We start from the raw sequence: 7240 nt of genomic DNA on the forward strand, positions 1-7240 counted from the left end.
AAGGTAAGTCAATAGCTTTGAAATTTGAAGATTGGCTCTCAAACCATGGCGAGGAAATTAATCGGTTTTACCTTCTGTTAGAGAACAGTTCGGAATTTTGTACGGAACTAGACACTAACAATCACTCTGCAAGTACTGACAGGGATGATATCGACGGCACATTTGAAACTAATGAGTTAATTCAGAATAAAATTCAAACAATTGAGAATTGTAATGACACTGATAGGCAGGACCTTTTTGACATTTTACAAGCACATTCCACAATTTTTACTCACAATACAGGAACAATCAAGGGATTTCAGTACCAATCTCGTGTTCGTGAGCATACTAAATTTTGTGTTAGACCATACGTAATTCCAGCACATTATAGGGACCGTGTTAGAACAGAAATACAATCTATGGTTGACGAGGGCATTATTGACCCTGCAGTAAGCTCATACAACAATCCATTCATGTTGTTGAGAAGAAAAATGGATCGATCAGGCTGGTCTTAGATTCGAGGCAAATCAATACTATCATTATTCCTGAAACAGACAGGCCGCAAACGTTGGAAGAACTTCTTCAAACTTTTAATGGTGTAAAAGTGTTGTCTTCCATTGATCTCAGATCCAGCTTTTATCAGATCGAACTTCATCCAGAATGTAGAAAATACACAGCTTTCCTTTGTTTCGGCGTTTGTTATCAGTTTCGGAAACTTCCTTTTGGTTTGAACATTTCTTCGGCAGCATTCATTCGTGGGCTAGATTCTATATTACCTGATTTCTTAAAACGTCACATCACCTTATATGTGGATGATATTCTAATAACAGAAGCCTCATGGGAACAACATAATCGCTTCCTCTACCGTTTGTTACGTATTTTTGCAGAACATGGAATTACAGTTAACTTGGAAAAGTCTGAATTCGGTAGGTCAAAGGTGAGATTTTTGGGACATATTATTTCTTCTGAAGGCATACAGCCGGATCCTGAAAAGTTAGAAGCAATCAGAGCCATTCCAGTTCCACCCACAAAAAAACATGTCCGCAGTTTTCTAGGTCTCGTAAATTTTTACCGTCGTTTTCTGAATATGCAAATTCTAGTTACATCAAAACTTTGTTCTCTCACTGGAAAAAATACTATTTGGAACTGGCACGAACAAGCACAGTTGAAATTCAATTCTTTGAAAGTATCGCAACTTAACGCGCCATCCAGATCTGCACGAGATTTCTGCCTTAGCACGGATTCTTCTAAAGTCGGTCTTCGTGCCCATTTATTTCAAGAAGCCATAGAAAATGACACTACCGTTCAGAAAACCATTGCTTTTGCTAGCCGAGTGCTAACAAAATCCGAAAAAAATTATTCCGTTAGTGAATTAGAAGCTTTAGCTATCGTTTGGGCATTTAACAAATTCCGTTCCTTTCTTTACGGTAAGCACGTAAAAGTATACAGTGATCATCGTACATTACAATTTCTTATGTCTTCCAAATTAAATCATGACAGGTTAAAACGTTAGGCATTGTTTCTGCAAGAATACCACTTCACAATAGTCTACATTCCCGGCAAGGAGAACATTGTTGCGGACGCACTGTCACGCGCACCGGCTGGGCTTGAGAAAAGTAACACAGAAAGCAACCTCGAGAAAAATTTCAGTATTCTTTACATTCAGAAAGTCGCCTTTAAAACTTCATCACCACATCTTTAAAGGACATTGCTCATGAACAAGATAAAGATCCGATTTGGAAAGACATCAAAAGTAAATGGCATGAGAAGACACACACACAGATTCGATATTATTATCTGGTTAGAAACAACATACTGTTCAAAACGCTGCACTGTTGATGACAAGCTATGGGTACTTCGCATTCCAGACGATTTCGTTAATAAGCTCATTTGGTACATTCATTTCAGCTATGCACATTTTAGTCCACGAAAATGTTATCATATTCTTCGAACGACTTGTTATTTGAACAATATGGAAAAGAGAATTCGAAGAGTCTTGTCTATTTTTAAACTTTGTCAAAAGGCGAAACCATCTACTGTCTCGCATCGTTCTCCATTGTTTCCTATCATTCCTTCTAAATTAAAAGAATTTGCTGCTGTTGACCTCTTGGGTCCACTTGACAGAACATCTAATGGATTTTCGTATGTTCTAGTCGCTGTTGAACTTACTTCAAAATTTGTTTCTTTCACTCCGTTACGTAAAGCCACTGGACGGTCTGTATCCAATGCCTTTGTTAGAAATTTCTTACGTGAAGATGGACACGTTAGTAAAGTCATTTCAGATAACGGACCGCAATTCAGATCTGCTGTTTGGTCACGCATGCTTCGTAACCACAAAATCAAATCTGTTTTTATTTCATTGTACTCACCACATTGTAACCCATCTGAACGGATTATGAAAGAAATCAACAAGCTTGGCAGACTTTATTGTCACAGAAAGCATGAGCATTGGGACAGATATTTACACTTATTTCAAAACGTGCTGAATGAAATGCCTCGTGACTCCACTGCTTTACCACCTGTTCTTGTACTGAAGAACAAAGAACCAGAGAACAGAATCATAGAGCTTGTACCTTTTCCAAATATACTTAAACTTCGACACAAAGACATAATTGATTTGGCTATTAAAAATATAAATTCTGATCTAGACAAAAGGAGAAAATTACAGTGTAAAGGAAATGCAAAGAAATTGTATATTGGTCAGAAAGTTCTCATTAAAGCTCATTCATTGTCACATACGAAGGAACACTTGAGTCACAAATTCTTTCCAGTTTACAATGGACCTTACAGAATCCGACGTATACCACACGATAATTGCGTTGAAGTTGAAACTCTGCGTACTAGGAAGAGTAAAGGTTTACACAACATTTCACATGTAAAACCGTTTATTGAAATATAATCTGCTTTTTAACTTTGTCTTTGCCATAAAACATTTCACTTCACATTTCTAGTATGCTTTGTCACACCGAGAAACTGTTAACATGCCACAGTGTTTTGAAGTTAACTATCCAGTCTAGAACCTAGGGAACATTTTTAAACAGAAATTACAAATGCATTGTTATAGTGAACAGACGACACAGTGTTGTTATTTGTACATTCTTGCTTGTTAGTTGCACGATTACGTAACGACTATAAGGCTTACATACTTAGAACATATACTGTTAATGAGATTTTAATGCAACATTTTGGTTTAGTTGAAAAGACATTGTTTATTTGAATTACTTTCCGTGAGATTAAAGATGACTTAGCATTTGGTTTCTTTGATAGCTACACGATTATATCACGACGCTACTAATGTGTGACACAATTTACATTGTGCTTTTGCGGTGTATCTGTTTTATATCTGCACAGTTTTTCTGAATTCTTCTCGAAAGGAAAACATGTTTTAGTAGTAACTTTGTGGTATAGCTACTATGAGACAGCCTTTTCTGTAGCACAACAATACGTTACACTACAGTACTTACTTCATCACAGCAATAAGCGTAGTAACTAAGATATCTATACGCAAAGCATTTAACTTTTGTTTATCATGAGGTAAGTACATTGACTTCTGCAGAACTTAGCTTTCGGAGGACGATAACTACGACACTTCCACAGAGATTATCTTACAACAAGACGCACAGTTTAACGCTACAGTACACGTATTTGAGTGATTAATTTTGTACTTAAAACATTTATTTTTAAAGATATTCGAAGTACAATGATACATTTCAATCCATTGCTGTAATCTGTAACACCTGAGGATATAATTACATTAATCCTCAGGGGGGTACACACTTACTTTGTGTACTATGTGTGTGGCAAGCACAAGGAGCCCTAGCTAATATGGTATTTGCTTATACAACTTTACACATCAGTACCATATTTCTCTAACACATAAATTACACAGCTATCTGATCATTTAACTGAGAGATACAAACATTTATTTTACTACATCAGTGATAGATGTGTACGTAATTACACAGTTGGATAACTTCACACTTATGAAATTGTATTTTGCCTGTATTTTGTGAACTGTTCAAATTTTTCAGAACCATTGTGATACTATGAGAGCTTTGAATGATGTATTTGGTATGGGATCATGATTTTTAAAGTACGTTTGATGCAGATGACACTTTTGACATGAGCAGAGAATTTTTTTAGGTTTTGAAATTATTGGAGGAAGCTACGACGATTTTGAGAGTTGACTGAGGTGTTACGATGTTATTATTACGATGACTATGTGTGTTACGCTGTTGCGGTATGTTTATGATCAGTAAGCAGATGCTATATGAGGAATTTGATTATACTACGTATTTATTATAATGAAATATTGAAGAAGTGTCTACGAAAATGTATATGTATAATAAAGCAAGGAATAATGAGTAGTGGTTCGAGACTCTGGTTTGTGGAAAAGGTTGTTGGAAACCAAGAATCGTACTTTAAGAGCTATGAAATGTATGTAAATGCGTAAATGTATTACAATGCCGACGAAAATTTTTTGGACACTGTTATATCAATCGGATTTTGTTTCTACAGATGTGTAACGCAATTTCTTGCCCTGTGAATTTTTTTATATGAGACTGCCACTGTAGTGGAAACTGGCGTCGTAAATATTTCGGTGAGAAAGTTAAGTGACCACCCTTACGTAATGCGTCGTGGGCACCCAGCTGGGCGACAGCCACCTGGAAACAAGCCATTAGTGTGTCCCTTTCAGAGGCACTGGTGGAGAAAAAAAAGAGGCTATTATCCTCGCTATTGACAGTCCTTTGTAGAAAGCATCGTAAGTATGACACACTCAAACTTGAAAACATATGATTACACTGTGGAGCTCTTAATTTATGACATTTACTGAAATGCCTAATGAAATGATGAGAAATATTTTATGTCTATACACCTGATTACGACCACTGTCTTTCAAGTTGTGAGATTTTTTTGTCTTTGGAGACGCCATTTGCCTAGTGAATGACGTTTTATATGTTGTTTTATGTATATATTTTCTCACTTCGTTTAATATCTAGTTTCTAGCTGCACTGCAGCATTGGTTAAAATCAAATTTAATAGATGTAGTAATATCACTATTTTCTGTCTACAGACCCAGTAAAGAATACGTTTATGATGTACTTTCTTAGAAAAGAGAGCACAAATAATCATTTACCTTCACAGGAACTTCATAAATAATTTTTTTACGATTTGGTAACTTGTCTGCTAGAGTAAGTTCTCGTGATGCATCACTCTAGTGTTAACATGTGACATAGATATTAAACATGGCCAATTTTACTGTAATATTTTTTCTGCTTGAGCTTTGTCATGTTTACATATAAGTTATTGTATTTGCTGCTGCTGTTTGCCAGGCATAGTGCTATTAAATTTCACTTTGTATTACTCTGTTAAGCTAGTTTACTTCTTATTTATTTTTCTTGTTGCTGCACATTGGTTCATATCAGTTGTAATGTTGCATTGCTTGGTAACTTAGATTTACTGTAGCTTGCTTTGCCAATTGCCATTTTTTTGTCATTGCTGTTTGTGTTAATTGTTTTGTGCTGCTGCATTGCGTCGTCCCTTAGTTTAGCATCTGAGCTCAGTAGGTTTAAGTTAGCTTAAGAGGGGGTAGACTATATAAGAAACTAACTATGATGAATTGGAAGAAAAGCTTTGAGAAGCTATAAGAAAATGGTTTGGCCAAAAAAAAGTAGTGTACAGTGGAGAAAAACTATTTTTGAAAGAGGATGAGAACAGAATACAGAAAGCATGCTTGGATAGGATTTTTTTTGGCTGGAGCAAATGTTGAAATAAGAGGGACGATCTATGGAATGAAGTTTTGGGTTGGACTGCAGTACCAAATGTTACACTGAAAACAAACCCTGTCCTTTCTTTTTGTGTTATCCCACTATGTGTTTGTGTACCCTTGCGTATTTGTTTTCTTCCTTTCTCTGTGTACTGTTTCATAGAATTTTTTCTGTTCTAATACTAAGCTACATTCACTATGATAAGGAATACTGTTATCCCTAAATATAATTAGCATTAACAACCTGTTATTTACTTCGTAAAGATGTTTAGACATTAATTATTCTGTTTTGTTCTAATGCTCATGTGTGAAGTTGTTGTTTCTAAAGTTATTCTGATCTTTTATGTAGGTACTTATGTCATAATTCCTGTAACATTGATGTATTTGTTATTTCGATTCTTTTGTAAAGCCTGTATTACAGCAAATGTTGTCTGTACTATTATGTTCTTTAATGATATATTTTGTACCTTTGTAATTGTATTCTTATGTTGTAAATTTATAACTGTATAGACACCAGTTCTTCAAATTAAGTTTCATCTCACTGCACACATTTCTGTTGGTCATAGTATATGGACAATATGTGAGAAGTAGGGACTGATAGTGTTTGCACGTGTGTTAATAGTTCAGCAAGGGACTGGATAACAGCATTGCTGGTTCTAAGGACAATTCCAAAAACTTTGTGAGTGGACAAGTGGTGGTTTATGGACTTGCTATATTCTGCGCAAGACTCTTCGATGGTGATTGTGCACCTGCACAGTCGCAACAGATGGCTGCTGGCCGTCTCTACATGGACTACAGTGGGTCTGCATCTTTGATAGCCCACCAATACCATTATTTCTACAAGGACTGCAGTGGGTCTGCACATCTGGTGGCCCACCAATACCATAATCTCTACTAGGACTACAGTGGGTCTGCTTTTTTGGCGACCAACCTTCCAATATTCTTCAAAACTTCGACTGCCTCTGCTGTGGGTTTGCTCTGTCGTGGCCCATTACCTGTCAGCATGTCTTTCCGTTGGAAGGACAACACTACTAACTCAAGACTGCATGGAAATCTACTACTTCTGTGTGCATTTTCTTTTACTGCTCAGACTTTAAGATAAACTCTATTTTACTGTGATGAACAATCAGGACTGTCTTTATGGACTGTGAAAAAATTTTAGCTTTGGACCAACATTGTATCGATAAGTGTGTGCATTTCATTTCTTTGTTATTGTAATTATGAAATTTTTTTTTCAAATCTGCATTGGCCACTGCCCAAAACAATTTCTAAAATTTTTTGTGGGGTGCATGGGGGCTATGTAAGTAGGCTGTTTTGGATTTTTTATTGGTAACGCCACATAGCGCTCTGTATGAAAAATCACTGGCTCTGCTGTGCGCTGTCTGTGACTAGTTTGCATTGTTGTATGCCATTGTAGTGTTGGGCAGCTGGATGTTAACAGCACGTAGCGTTGCGCAGTTGGAGGTGAGCCGCCAGCAGTGGTGAATGTGGGGA

This window comes from Schistocerca gregaria, chromosome 5, assembly GCF_023897955.1.
Source record: "Schistocerca gregaria isolate iqSchGreg1 chromosome 5, iqSchGreg1.2, whole genome shotgun sequence".
Classification (NCBI taxonomy): domain Eukaryota; kingdom Metazoa; phylum Arthropoda; class Insecta; order Orthoptera; family Acrididae; genus Schistocerca; species Schistocerca gregaria.